The sequence below is a fragment of the Mustela nigripes genome, chromosome 5, assembly GCF_022355385.1.
Source record: "Mustela nigripes isolate SB6536 chromosome 5, MUSNIG.SB6536, whole genome shotgun sequence".
Classification (NCBI taxonomy): Eukaryota; Metazoa; Chordata; class Mammalia; order Carnivora; family Mustelidae; genus Mustela; species Mustela nigripes.
The window spans coordinates 57,938,947-57,951,829 of record NC_081561.1 but is presented as its reverse complement, the minus strand read 5'-3'; positions in this window follow the sequence as shown (position 1 = coordinate 57,951,829).

Below are 12,883 nucleotides of genomic sequence, written 5' to 3'. Positions count from 1 at the left end.
GGAATCTTTCCTTCCTTTGCAGTGCATTCCTCTCCAGGGAGTCTCAAGATGTGCTCAGGGTCAACAAGGCCCTATTACTCAACCAAAATCCCATTTGGCATCCTCATTGCCCTCGGTTCTGGAAAGAGAGACCCAGAAACATCACACATTATCTGAGTCTACAAGACCAGGGTTTGTGAGGGGTGAGGGAGAGGTGTCTCCACTACTTTTCGAGTCGGTGATACTTGTTTTTGAGGTCTCAACACAGACATAGAAAGGCATGAGGGCATCCCCGTGTCCTTCTTCCCCATCAATGTACAGCTTTTCCGGCTATTTGTCTACGTCACTCCCACTAGGGGTAAGGAGCACCTTATTTGTAGGTAGAAGTTATGATAATGTCTCTACTACTAATTCTTCAAGTGTCCCAAAGCAGCTCACTTCTCTCTTGGCTTTCATCTCCTCATTTGTAGAATGAGGTGACTCGGTTACATGATTACCACAGTCCCCCAAGCTATAAATCATCACGTGCTATTAATCATCATGCTCACAAATTTCTAATTATACAGAGCTTAACTACTCATCTTTGCAGAACTAGAACTTATGCTCCCTCAGCTCAATGTTGAGAAGAAATCATAAGAAAACTGGTTAGGAGTTAAGGAAAGGGGTTGGGGGAAAAAACAGCAACAACATCCAAGTTTCAGTACAATCTTTTATACCAACTATAGCTCTAATGTTCTAGGGTCATCATAGTTAATCATCTAAAGCTCTATTATGTTTATTAGATTTTAGTAATGAAGGTAGGCAATCGGTGGACACATTTTAGAAAGATTAACACCTTTAAGGTAGAATTGTGCTGTTGTTATTTTTGTTCTTGTTTTAACTGGGGGAAAAAAAAAGCGGTTCTCAGGGTTCTCTGTCCTCTCAAAGGCTGTGGTTAGGCAGTATCTTGTCATCTCTGAGTGTGTATGGACTCTCTATCCTCTGCCATGGTTAGCAAAAGCCCTACCCTTCACTTTCTCAGTTAAAAAAAAAAAATGTCTGAAAAAAGGGAGGAAATCCCAGGATATTGGAAGCTACCAAGGACTCCTTCGATGTGACTGAGGACACAGGCTGGGGAGAGAGACCAACATGGCTTCCAACACTGGCTTTACCACTTAGAGGCTCTAGGAACTTCCAGAAAGAATGAGAACACTGGGGACAGTTTGGAATGGTAAAGACAGAAATGCCCAGGGGTCCTCCAGGTCCATTCAGGGAAGAGGGACATTTTGGCAGGGGTGACAATTTCTTCAAGGCCATGTTCCTGTATTTGTTGAGTCAGTACTCTGTGACTAGCCTCCTTCATATTCTTTGGATGGTTTCCCAGGTGTCTGGAGAAGAGCATTCCAGACAGGGATGGGAGGCACAAGAGCATACCAATCCCAGGAGAGGGTCAACTTCATTGTTACTTTATAGGTTAGCCTTTGGTTTATACATCAGCCCCCTATGAGTTGGGTTATCAAACACCTGCCTAAAAGAAATTGATCTTTCATTTCTGGGTATGTACAAGCCAAATCTAAATGCTGGATCCACCAGGCTGAGGACCAGTGTGTGGACTGCAGAAACTTCATCAAGCTACTGCTTCCCTGGTTGCTGACCAGCCTGCCCTGATGACACACCCTCCCTCTTCCCAAGCTTCTTCATAACTGTAACAGATCTCAGGAAATTTTGTAGATAGATGAGAGTCATTACTGTGCTTTGGAATATTCAACTTAAACAATACAAAGAGTTTCCCTTTTTTCTTTTTGTTTCTTTTCTTTTCTTTTCTTTTCTTTTCTTTTCTTTCTTCCTTCCTTCCTTCCTTCCTTCCTTCCTTCCTTCCTTCCTACCTTCCTTCCTTCCTTCCTTTCTTTCTTTCTTTACCATATTTGGTAGCCTGGCTAATCACTCTCTCCTGTTCCCTGGCAGCTGCCATGTAAGCTAGTGGTTTATTGTAGAGCACTGGATCTCTGGGGTTGATGATTTGTCACTTGGGTCTATGTGGCAAAAGAGGTGGATTCCAAGAAACACATGTTTTAAGAAATTCAGGAAGGAGCAAGGAAGTGGATATGATCATTGGCTAATTGGTTTGTTAGGCCAAATATGCCTTTTGGTGCTCACCACAGCCCTAAAGCCAACTCTTAAGCAGCGGTGACCTCCCTTGAGGTCGCTGTGTGAATGGCTACGATAAATGGCTGGTTTTGGAAGGTTAGGGATTTTTCTCTCTTTGCTTGTTCTTTTTTCTTTTCTTTTCTTTTCTTTTTTATTTTTTCACCCCTTTGGTTGTTTGGGATCTTATTGAAAAATCACAAACCAGAAAGAAAACAGCTGCCAAGATCAGTGGTGAACATTTCAAGAGTCAGGTTACTGTGGCCTGTGGTTCTCAGCTCCGCTGAAGAAAATTCAGGTTGCTCTAGTGATCTCCCAGTACATTTCCCCTAAAATACCCACTGACCCTTGGTTTACCGAGAAGCAGGAGGTGGAAATGGGCAGAAGGTTCAGTCTAAATAACGTGGCAACATAAACACATATCATTTCTCCACACCCCGCCCCCAACTGACAGTTGTATCTATACAGGACTAACACTGAGTCAGATGCCTTGGAACAGAAGCAAATCCTAGAGGCTAAGGACATGGTTTGGGGGGAAATTGAACAATTTTGTAGGCTGGCTCCCAATGTACCTTAAACAAGTGATTCTGCGGCTGCTTGAGGTTAAGGCACTGGGTCAGCCTAGGATCGTTTGTGGACGATCAGGAGGACCTTGCAGGGAGGGGAGCTGCTTTCAGAGAGTAAAGACCAGGGTAGTAAAAAAGCCTGAACTGAGAGCAAAAAGCCATGCTTTCTAAGTCTCGCTTTCCTTCTTGCTAAGCTGAGGGACCTCAGCAAACCAGCTTGCCTGCCTAGGTCCTCCTTTCCCCATGATCAGCTGATTGTCTCCATTTTTTTTTTTAAGATTTAATTTATTTATTTGACAGACAGAGATCACAAGTAGACCGAAAGGCAGGCAGAGTGAGGGAGAGGGAAGCAAGCTCCCTGCTGAGCAGAGAGCCCCATGCGGGGCTCGATCCCACGACCCTGAGATCATGACCTGAGCCGAAGGCAGAAGCTTTAACCCACTGAGCCACCCAGGCATCCTTGCCTCCATTTTTTTTTTTTTTTTTTTGATGACAAGCTTTTCTTCTACATTTCCCCAGACTCACCTCAAATATTCTTGCTGCCATGGATGCTTTCATTGTTACCCCAGGGTGAATCACAGGAAACCAATTTCACACTGTGATCAGACATGCTGCATTTTCCAATGGCGGTAGATTCTACAGTGGTAATATGATGAATTTCTATGAAATGGTGGCAAAAGAGCACCCAAAAGGGGAAAAGCTGGAATTGTGGAATGTTTAAAAAATAATTTCTTTTATAACCAGTGCCACAAACCATGGCTAAACATACAGTGTGCAGAGCAGGGCCATTGGGACAGCTTTGGAGATTAATTTAGAATCATTTGTATTTAACATCTTTTTTTCAATTCAGAAGATTTTTTTAATGCACTGAAAACGACGTCTTCTTAAGAACACTGAAATTCCTTAATTATCATTTACACTACTAAATTGCCTAGATTTGCCTGTGTTCCCTAGGAGTGCATAAATTCTAAATTAGCGAGGTCTCAATTAATGAGACGTTATTATGTTTACTTTTGGAATGTGTTGAACTGTTTGATAATTCTGAATCACCCTAAGCTAGAGAAATAAATCTGATATGACCCAGGAGACTGCATCTGAAGCAGATATTCTTTTATCTAAAAACTCTAGGATACAGAGAGTTAAATTTAAACCAAAATGAGATTTCCTGAGGTCTTGAATGCTAATATGTACCGCATTAGCCTTGAGTTGGGTCGGGTCCTTCATAACAAAAGAGAACACTTGCCAAATCTAGTATCTTAAAACAGTAACGTAGACTCCAGCTTTCTGATTACATTCTTGGGATATTAAAATTCGGTTTGACCTAGATTCAAAGTGACTAGACACTTTTTTTTCCCCCTGTAAATTTCAGGGAACTTCCATACAAAGGGAGAGGAACTGTATCTAAATCTCTCTTTTAAAGACACTCATAAAAATGCACTCAGCGCTAAAAGTTTCCACCCAAGGAAATGAACAAAACAAGTTGGATTCAAAGGCAACAACAGCCTTTGAACAGAAAAAAAGAAAAGAAGAAAAGAAAATTCCACAATTAGGCTTCAACATGGAAATATGTTCTAAATAATTTAAGTAACTGTGGTCAAATGAAGAACAGAAAGGGCAAAGCGGCTCTGTGTTTGCAGGGCAAGTTTTCGGTTTCTTTCCCTGTGCTCATCAGTATCATAAACTGTTAGTGCTGGGAGAGCCATGAGCGATCTTCTATTCCAGGCCCCGTTAACAGAAGAGGAGGCCCATCGAGGCAATGGAGTTGGCCAGCGACAGGCAGCCAAGTAATGGCAGACAGGGGACTCGAACTCAGCTCCCAGCTCCCACATTGTACAGCAATGCATGACGAATAGGCACTTACCAGGTCTTTGTGGGATTGAATGAATTTTACCCTTTGAATTCTTACTGGCCACCAAACCAATCAGAATTCGTCCATTGCTTCTCAAGGCTGTCTTTTCTCCAGAACTTCTTCCCAATCTGATTTCCTGGATTCCAGAAAAGATTAGGGAGAAGGAAGTTGAGCTGGGAAGAGGCTTTTCTCCACACTCAAGTTTGGGCTAGGGAAGAAAGGGCAAAATAAAAAGAAAAGGGTCACTCAAAGTTATTATTAAACTCTGAGTTTCTGAACAAATTCTTCTGTGTTTTAATAGGATTGGTAACTCGGTCCGTGTTCTCTGTTTTTGACGGTGTTAAGAGTCGTCCTCTGTGGAACAGAGTGGGCGCTTGATAAACATCGAATGAATAAGTAAACATGTGAGGGAAAGAGTGCTATGCGTTCTCTGTACAGCATCTTGCTGAAGTCACTCTAGCTCTCTGGAAGCAGACATCTTCCCCATTTCCTGAGGTTCAGAGGATGTAATGGCCGGACCATGGTGTTAAACAACTTCTTTATATACTTCATGCTTTCCCCGCCTGCTTCCTTGTGGAAGAATCCCAGTCTTCCCATCAACTTCTTGGTTCCCTTTATGAATTTTTTTATTTGGGGGGAAAAAGAAAAAAGATAAACCTCTAATACATGGCTGAAACCACAGATGAATTGGAAAAATCAAAATGGCTTTGGGTTGGCAGCTACCAAACGTCATTGAACAAAAGAAGTGGCATGCCCATTTGGAAGGAGAGGAGGGTGAAAATGGGGGACAGCCCTAATGCTTTGTGATTTGTAACTGCTCTGCTTAATCCTGTTTCCAATTTAACAGTACACTCTAGGTCAATAAAGTCCTACATTCAAAGAGACTTTGCGGTGTCTACATAATGATACTCGTATTGAGTTCCTGAGTTTCCCTTTCTGAAGAACCCAGCATAACTCCATTTGCATGGTCTTCCAATGAGAGGAGAACAGCAACTCTATTCATCCCCATATATCTTGAGTCTGCCTCAGGGAATGACATCACCCACCTCTCCTTGAGTCTACTTCAACTAATGGAGAAGGTCAGAAACAGTGACTGGCATTACCTTTCCTGGATCTCACTCCATCTCTGAAATGAGCTTTTTATAAGGTAAATGATTCACTTACCAGGTAACATAAACAGAACAACATTGCCAAGTTAAAATGGAGTAAGTTTAGATTCAGAGTGATGCTGAGCAAAGAGCCGGGCTGCACCTAGAAGGCCTGTGTGGGACACGCGTGTGCCTAGATAAGCATGGTTTCTGTTAGCTTCAAAGAGGGAGGGTTTGCCGTGTGGCAAGTTTGTTCCACTGAAGCCCGAACTGTCCATCTCTGGAGAGCAGAAAGGCTGAGATGGGGAGATGGGAAGCTATCTGACGGTGGCTCACCTTCATTTTTTGAAATTCTGGAAATCACAGACTGAGAAAGAGCTGAGCCCCTCCAGGTGAATCCAGTCTTTCTAAACACAAGGAAACAGAGGCTCAGGAAAGCTTCAGGCCTTGGCGACAGTCCCAGAACAATTAACATCTGAGCCAAGTCTTAGACCCAAGTTTCCTTGATATCATGAGTCGGGGGTAAAGGTTTCTACCTTCTGGCATTCCAGGCAAAAATCATCCAGGAGAGTAGGAAACATGTCTGTCCTGTTCACTGGGCACATAGAAGATGCGCAAGAAATATTCGAAGAATAAAAAGAAAGATATCCAGATCTGAATACTGAGCAGACTCCAGATTATATCCCAAACCAGAACTCCAGAAAATACCCAGCTTGAGCCCTGAGCTGGTTCCCTGGAGGTAGGCTGGAAATTCTATCCTAGGCCTGGACTATGCATACACCCAAGAGAATCTAGAATCAAAATTATTGTGTTGATCACGTATAAAGGTCATCAACTTTTCTCTAACTCATGGTATTACAAAGATATTGAGTCCATAATGAGAACCTAGTGGAGAATTTGTGCTCAGTAGTTCTTAATGGTGGTGAAGATAATCATAGTGATGATGACAATGAACTTTGTCCCATATCAGATACAGGTCCTCAGCTTGAAGTTTGTTCTATGCTTTCGGAGCCTGTCTGACTCAACCATAGCCATTTTTTTTTCATAAGTAGAAATAGCACAGATATATTCTTGTAAAAAAAATAAATAAAGCAAGGAAGAAAAAAAAAAGGTTGGGTCTCCACTCCAGGCCTCCTTATAATGTGTGGTGAGTGTAGGTGCACAAGAAGTGAGAAGGCAGAGAATATTCCGAAGGATTTCCAAATGTGATGAAGTTGGAGCAGGAGGCATGTGTGGTTCTCCACAGCAGGACACACAGCAGGACAGAGTGACCTTCTTAAAATTGTGCAAACCTTTCATGGCTCCCCACCCTCTGTCCAGAAGGACACAAAACATGCAAACTCATTAGCTGGGTGTTCACAGGCGTCTTTGGTCTTCCTGTGACCGGTTCCCACGATCCGCACGGAAGGGGAGCTCTAGCCGGGACCTCCTCACCATTGCCTCCCCTCATCTGGCAACTCCCACCTTCACACTGACCTTTCCTCCCCAAATCCTTCCAATTGTTCCATTTCCAGTTTGTCTCTAAAACCAGTTCTTTTGAACTCTGAGTGGTGTTTTGTTTTGTTTTGTTTTGTTTTTTTGTAAACTTGATAAGACCCTTAGGTGCTGCTGCCTCGCTTTGTGATCTCTGAGGTTACGGTTCGCACCAAAGGATAAACTCTGAGGTTAGGGAACGTTTCTTATGCATTTTCATTCTCTTTAGTGTTTTCCAGGGGGTAGGGTTCATATTTTCCTATGGCAGAAATGATGGAATGAATGGTGGACGGGACAAGAAGCCCCAGCTCCTCGGACTGAGGAGCTTCCCGGCATAGGGTCTTAACAGCAAGGGATCCAGCAGTAGTCCCCCTGCTCCCCCACATGAGATTTTGGTGGGAAACGATGGTCATATTGCCAGGGGAGCACACAATGTGCAGAAAGGTTTGCATCCCCGGGGAGAGCCCCAATGAGAGAAGAAAGTGAGGTGCAGTATTTGGCGCCATGTGTCTGCTCAGCCCAGTGTTCTGAGATGGTCTGCATCAGCCCCTGGAGGCTCTTGAAGTACTTTCCTGGGCTGGAGCCTTGAGCTCACTGACTTTAAAGATTGCAAAGCCCAGGGCTCTCCCAGAAAGGTGCTCTTCCTACTCACAGCCAAATGACTGACCAGCCATTGTACCAGCTTTGGGTGTGCATCTCTATGTGTGTGTGAGAAGAGATCACCTTGTGGAAGAAGGATTTGCAAAAGCTGGGATATTTGAACCACAGCTTGGCTACATGATGAAGACTGGGGAATGGCATGTATGGGGGCAGGGTTGTACAGACATGTTTAGGCTCAGGAAGTAGCCTAGTTTGGCTACAGCTTCACACTGGAGAAGAGTGAAATGCAAGAGTGAGGTCGCATTGGAGATAACCTAGAAACCAGATCAGAGGCCTTGAATCCCAAGGAAGGGAAGACGGAGCATGATGGCTGGAGGGCCTGGACTAGGGAAGGCAAAGAGGTTTCGACTCCTGTCCCAGCACTATCAGCTCCCTATGTGATGGTTTATTTACAAAGTGGGGTGTGGTACTTTCCTTATAAAATCATCATGAAGGTTAAATTATACTGTGTATGTAAAATTACCTTTTGTGAAATGAATGGTAAACAAATTTGGCCAATGATTGGTCCTATTTTCCAAATGGATAGGAAGATGGGTTTTAATCACGATGGGGTTCTTGGGTGATATTCTAGATCAAGCCATTGAGAACTTGGTTTGTGAGCATGAGATAAAAAATCTCCAGGAGCCAGCAGTGGTTCTCTGAGAACTCTTCTTGAGAGCACAACATCATTCCCTTTGTTGTGACGGTTGCCTGACTTACCCAGAAAATGCAACAGAAGAAGCATGTCTGGATTTCAGGGAGGCAAGTTGCAAGATTCTCCCTCATAACAGGCTGATGAATAAGACAAAAGAGTGTAAGCAGAACAATGCATTTGGCTGGTTTTAGAACACGGTGGACTCAAAGTGATGTCAATCTTCAGATGGTTTCTAAGTGGCACGATCTCGTTCAATATAAGAAAAGAACTTAGAAGGTTTGCTTATTGAACATCCAATGGTGAAGGGCCTGGAAGCAAAATAAATGTTAAATAATAAGACCAAGGTTTTAAAAACTCTATTATTTAGAGATTGCTACAGCATTTAGATTTTGACAGTAAACACAGTTTATTTCATGATGAGTTTTCAGAACAGTCTTATCCATGCATCCAAATCACTAACACACTCCCTTCTCTCTCTCTCTCTGTCTCGGCTTCCTAAATTTCTATGAATATTCTGTTCCCTTGGCACTGAACCAGCACCATAGGAATGGAACAAAGATGGAGCCCTCCTTCTCAAAGACCGAGCTGTAAAATTAGCAAAGGAATAAAAAACAGCTGGCGAAACATGATAGCTGTTATTCCGAGCCCATGAACCTGAAAAGATAGTTTATTTTAGAAGACAAACAAAATCTGCCTTCTGTTTGATCTGGGGCAGCATCCGCCGTCAGAAGCAGTCCGTTCGCATTTAGTGACTCGGGAGGTTTGGGACAAGCAGTACAGGCGCTGTAAACAAAGCACAGAAAGGATCGGTTTCCATCTTAATTTGACAGTAAACAGTACTAATTTGACTGTGCAGCTGTTTATCGATACCCAGGGAAAAAAAAAGTTGCAATTCAATAGAGAGAACAGTAGCCAGTGTGTTGAGGCAGAATTGTTCATAAGATGGCAGGAGCCGGGCTGTCTTGAATCTCTTGATGTTAGAAGAACACAATGTAAATTGCCACACGATGTGGTTTTCATCTGGCAGCGTGGCCGGCCATGGGAGCCTATAGTTTTCAGCCTTCATAGAGGGCTCTCTGTAGTGGCTTCATCCTGACTTTCCAATGGATTCTCTGTCAATCATGTAATATTTTACAGGAAATGGGTCCAGCCCAAGGCAAAATTCTTTATTGGCTCACTCTCTCATTTTATAGATGTTTATTAAGGGCTTGCTATGTGCCAATGCTGAGCTGAATACTGGAGATAAAAAGATGAATATCCTTCATGCCTGCTTGACCTTTACTTTCTAGCTATGGAGAAATTTGCAAACAAGTAATTATGAAACGATAAGGTAAACCCAATATAGAAGCATACCTTGGCTAATCAAAGAATCTGGTTAGGTGAGTTCCCATGCGTATCATCTGTAAATTGGTCACACAGAATTTAACTTTAGTATTATCGATTGGACTTGAAAGCTATCACCTACATAGCTCATTCATTCATTCATTAATTCTCATTCATTATATTTTGGGTGAGTCTGACAAGAATTAATACACCAGACACCTTAGTGAGTGCTTCTCATTCATTATCTTAGTCAGCCTCCCAACCACATTCTGAGATAGGTGTGATTGTCTCCATCCCTCAGCTCAAGAAAGAAGCTTCAGTATAGGGGTTGAATCTCTTGCCTGTGGCTATGCAACTACTCCAGGAAAAGGATCCTAGTTTGGTGGACTCCAAATTTCATGCTGTCTGTAATAATGCTTCCTTTTAAGGTACTTCAAGGTTGTGAAGTACCAGTGGCTCTTCGTGGACATCAATGATCATTGCCAGATATTTTCGAAAAAGCATAGGTGTTCCAATGAATATAACATTTGCTCTAATATTTTTTAAATTGTTTTTTTTTTAGATTTTATTTATTTATTTGACACAGAGAGAGAGATCACAAGTAGACAGAGAGGCAGACAGAGACAGAGAGGGAAGCAGGCTCCCTGCTGAGCAGAGAGACCGATGCGGAGCTCTATCCCAGGACCCTGAGATTATGACCTGAGCCGAAGGCAGAGGCTTAACCCACTGAGCCACCCAGGCACCCCTCTAATAATTTATTACAATTTAAATCTCAAACCTGTTCCTATAATCTTAAATGTCACCTTAAGATGATGCTCAGAGCCTTCAGCTTAGAATAAACAGGATATTATGCTTCGGTTCTTTAAACCATATTTGCTGAGCCTACTATGTGCCAGGACTGAATTTGAGCTTTGTCATTACTGCTCTAAGTCCCATTAAGACATTGTCTCTGACATTATCCTGATTCTTTACCAGGAACTATTGTCTGCCTCCCCCATACAAAATTTAAAACAAATACAATCCCACAGCATTTTAAACAATTTTGAAGACATTTGCCCTTTGTCATCAAATGAGAGAGAATAGTTAGAATGAACAGCTATTAGAAGGAAAAAAATCCGGTTGCATGTTCAGTTTGGTAAGAATATGCAATTTTACTACTTATATTTTAATTTATCTTCCTTTCAGATGCAATTAAATCTCTGTCATTAGGTCATATGTGGCCTGGCCAAAGAAAGCATTCTATTTAGAAAGTGGACCATGGGTGCTGCCAGCGTCTCTCCATTTCACTTAAAATAAAATAGAAGCGTGGACTTGTGACTTGCAGACTATTTCGCCCAGTTGGTTTGCCTGTGTTCCGACGTGCAGTGGATTTTAAGCTTGGGAAATCTGAATGGCAAAGGGAAGTCCACAAGGACTTTATTATATGTTATTTCTTTAGGACACTTATCATTTGTTGAACAGGAGAAACACAGGAGAAACTTGAGCATTGTTCAAGGGAGAAGTGTGTGAAGCTCAGTTAAACTCAGTTTTACACCAAGATTCTATTCCTTGTCACCAACCCAGGACTTGTCATCTGAGGACACCCATCCACTTGGGGCTTTTCTGGAAACTTTGCTATTATTCTCCCACTTGTGCCAAGAATCTGGAACTTTCAGTATAGAGAATGGCTCCGCAGAGGCCTAAAACTGGACTTTACGGTGCTCCATCACCTGGGGAATGTTAGGTGTCCTTAGGGGCAAGCAGTGCCATACCCTGAGCCTATGGCCAGAAACAAATAATAGGTGTGCTATTTCACAAGCAATTTCAGCAGCGGCACATCTTAGGATTAGTTCATTAAGAAGCTCAGTGACATCATCCAAAGATCCAGATGCTTCTATCCCACTCCTCTGCCATCCTCAGAGAGCCAGCCTTACGCTCAGTCATGTCCCCTTATGGTAGCAAGACATCTGCAGCTGCAGGACCATCCTATCCAGATGTGGCCACATCTAGGGGGAGGAGATACCATTTCTTCCTTTTGCCTCTTTTTTTTTAATTTATTTTTGATTTTCAGCATAACAGTATTCATTATTTTTGCACCACACCCAGTGGTCTATGCAATCCGTGCCCTCTCTAATACCCACCACCTGGTACCCTGACCTCCCACACCCCCCCACCCCGCCCCTTAAAAACCCTCAGATTGTTTTTCAGAGTCCATAGTCTCTCATGGTTCACCTCCCCCTTCCGATTTTTAAAATCAAGGAATCCTTTCCCCTCTAAGCCCTCAGAGGATCTTGCCTCACTTCTCTTTGGTCAGAATTGTGTTACATGACCTGACTTCCACCAGTCACCACAGGGAATGGAGCCACCTTACAAGTGGCTCCTGCCCTCAGGTGCGCTGCGGGGAGGGAGAGGTGGATCCCGGAACGAAGCTGAGGCAGTGTTATCCAGAAGTTGGGCGAGCTTTTGTTTCAGTGCGCGGCCCACAGCATTTGCTACAAGTGGTCAGGCCTGGCCTGTCTAACCTTCAGACAACCTTGTGTGGAAGGCAAGTCCAGCCTTACAACGTCCCACAGACAGAAGAGAAACCCAAGCATTTTTGTGTTTGTGCAAGGTCACCTGGAATTAAATGGCAGAGTGAAGAGACCAACCGCAGCCTTCAGTCCTTCCAAGCCCATTGTATTTGGCAATACTTCTGTCCTTGGTTTCAACATAATCGGTGACTCTCCACCCCGCTGGTGCCTCCTCTGTCGGACTTCAACTGGGATCTGTCTTCTCCCCATGATGGATGTGAGGTCAATCCTCACAAAATGCTTTACTATGCCAGGCACAGGGCTCCGCCATTCATCCCACAAAATCCCTAATCACACATAGAGTCTGAGAAGATAGGGTTCAATTCCAAGCTATTGATTCTAAGATCATGTTCTTAACCATTACACTCCTCCTGTCTGTTGTCAGGGCTACGTGGACTGGCCTGAGGTTAATTCAACAGATCACAAACCAGTGAGGGCTTTGGGATGGAAACTGATTTAGAAGAACAGACCACGGACCCTTGGTCCATGTGGGACCACTCTCATGTGGAATGGTAGAAGAGCCCTAGTATTCAATTCAGTTATTCATAGTTACTAGCTTTTAGATCATGGTAATAAATAAATAAATAAATAAATTCCAACTAAGCCTCAGTTTTCTGATCTGTACAATGGCGATTAAA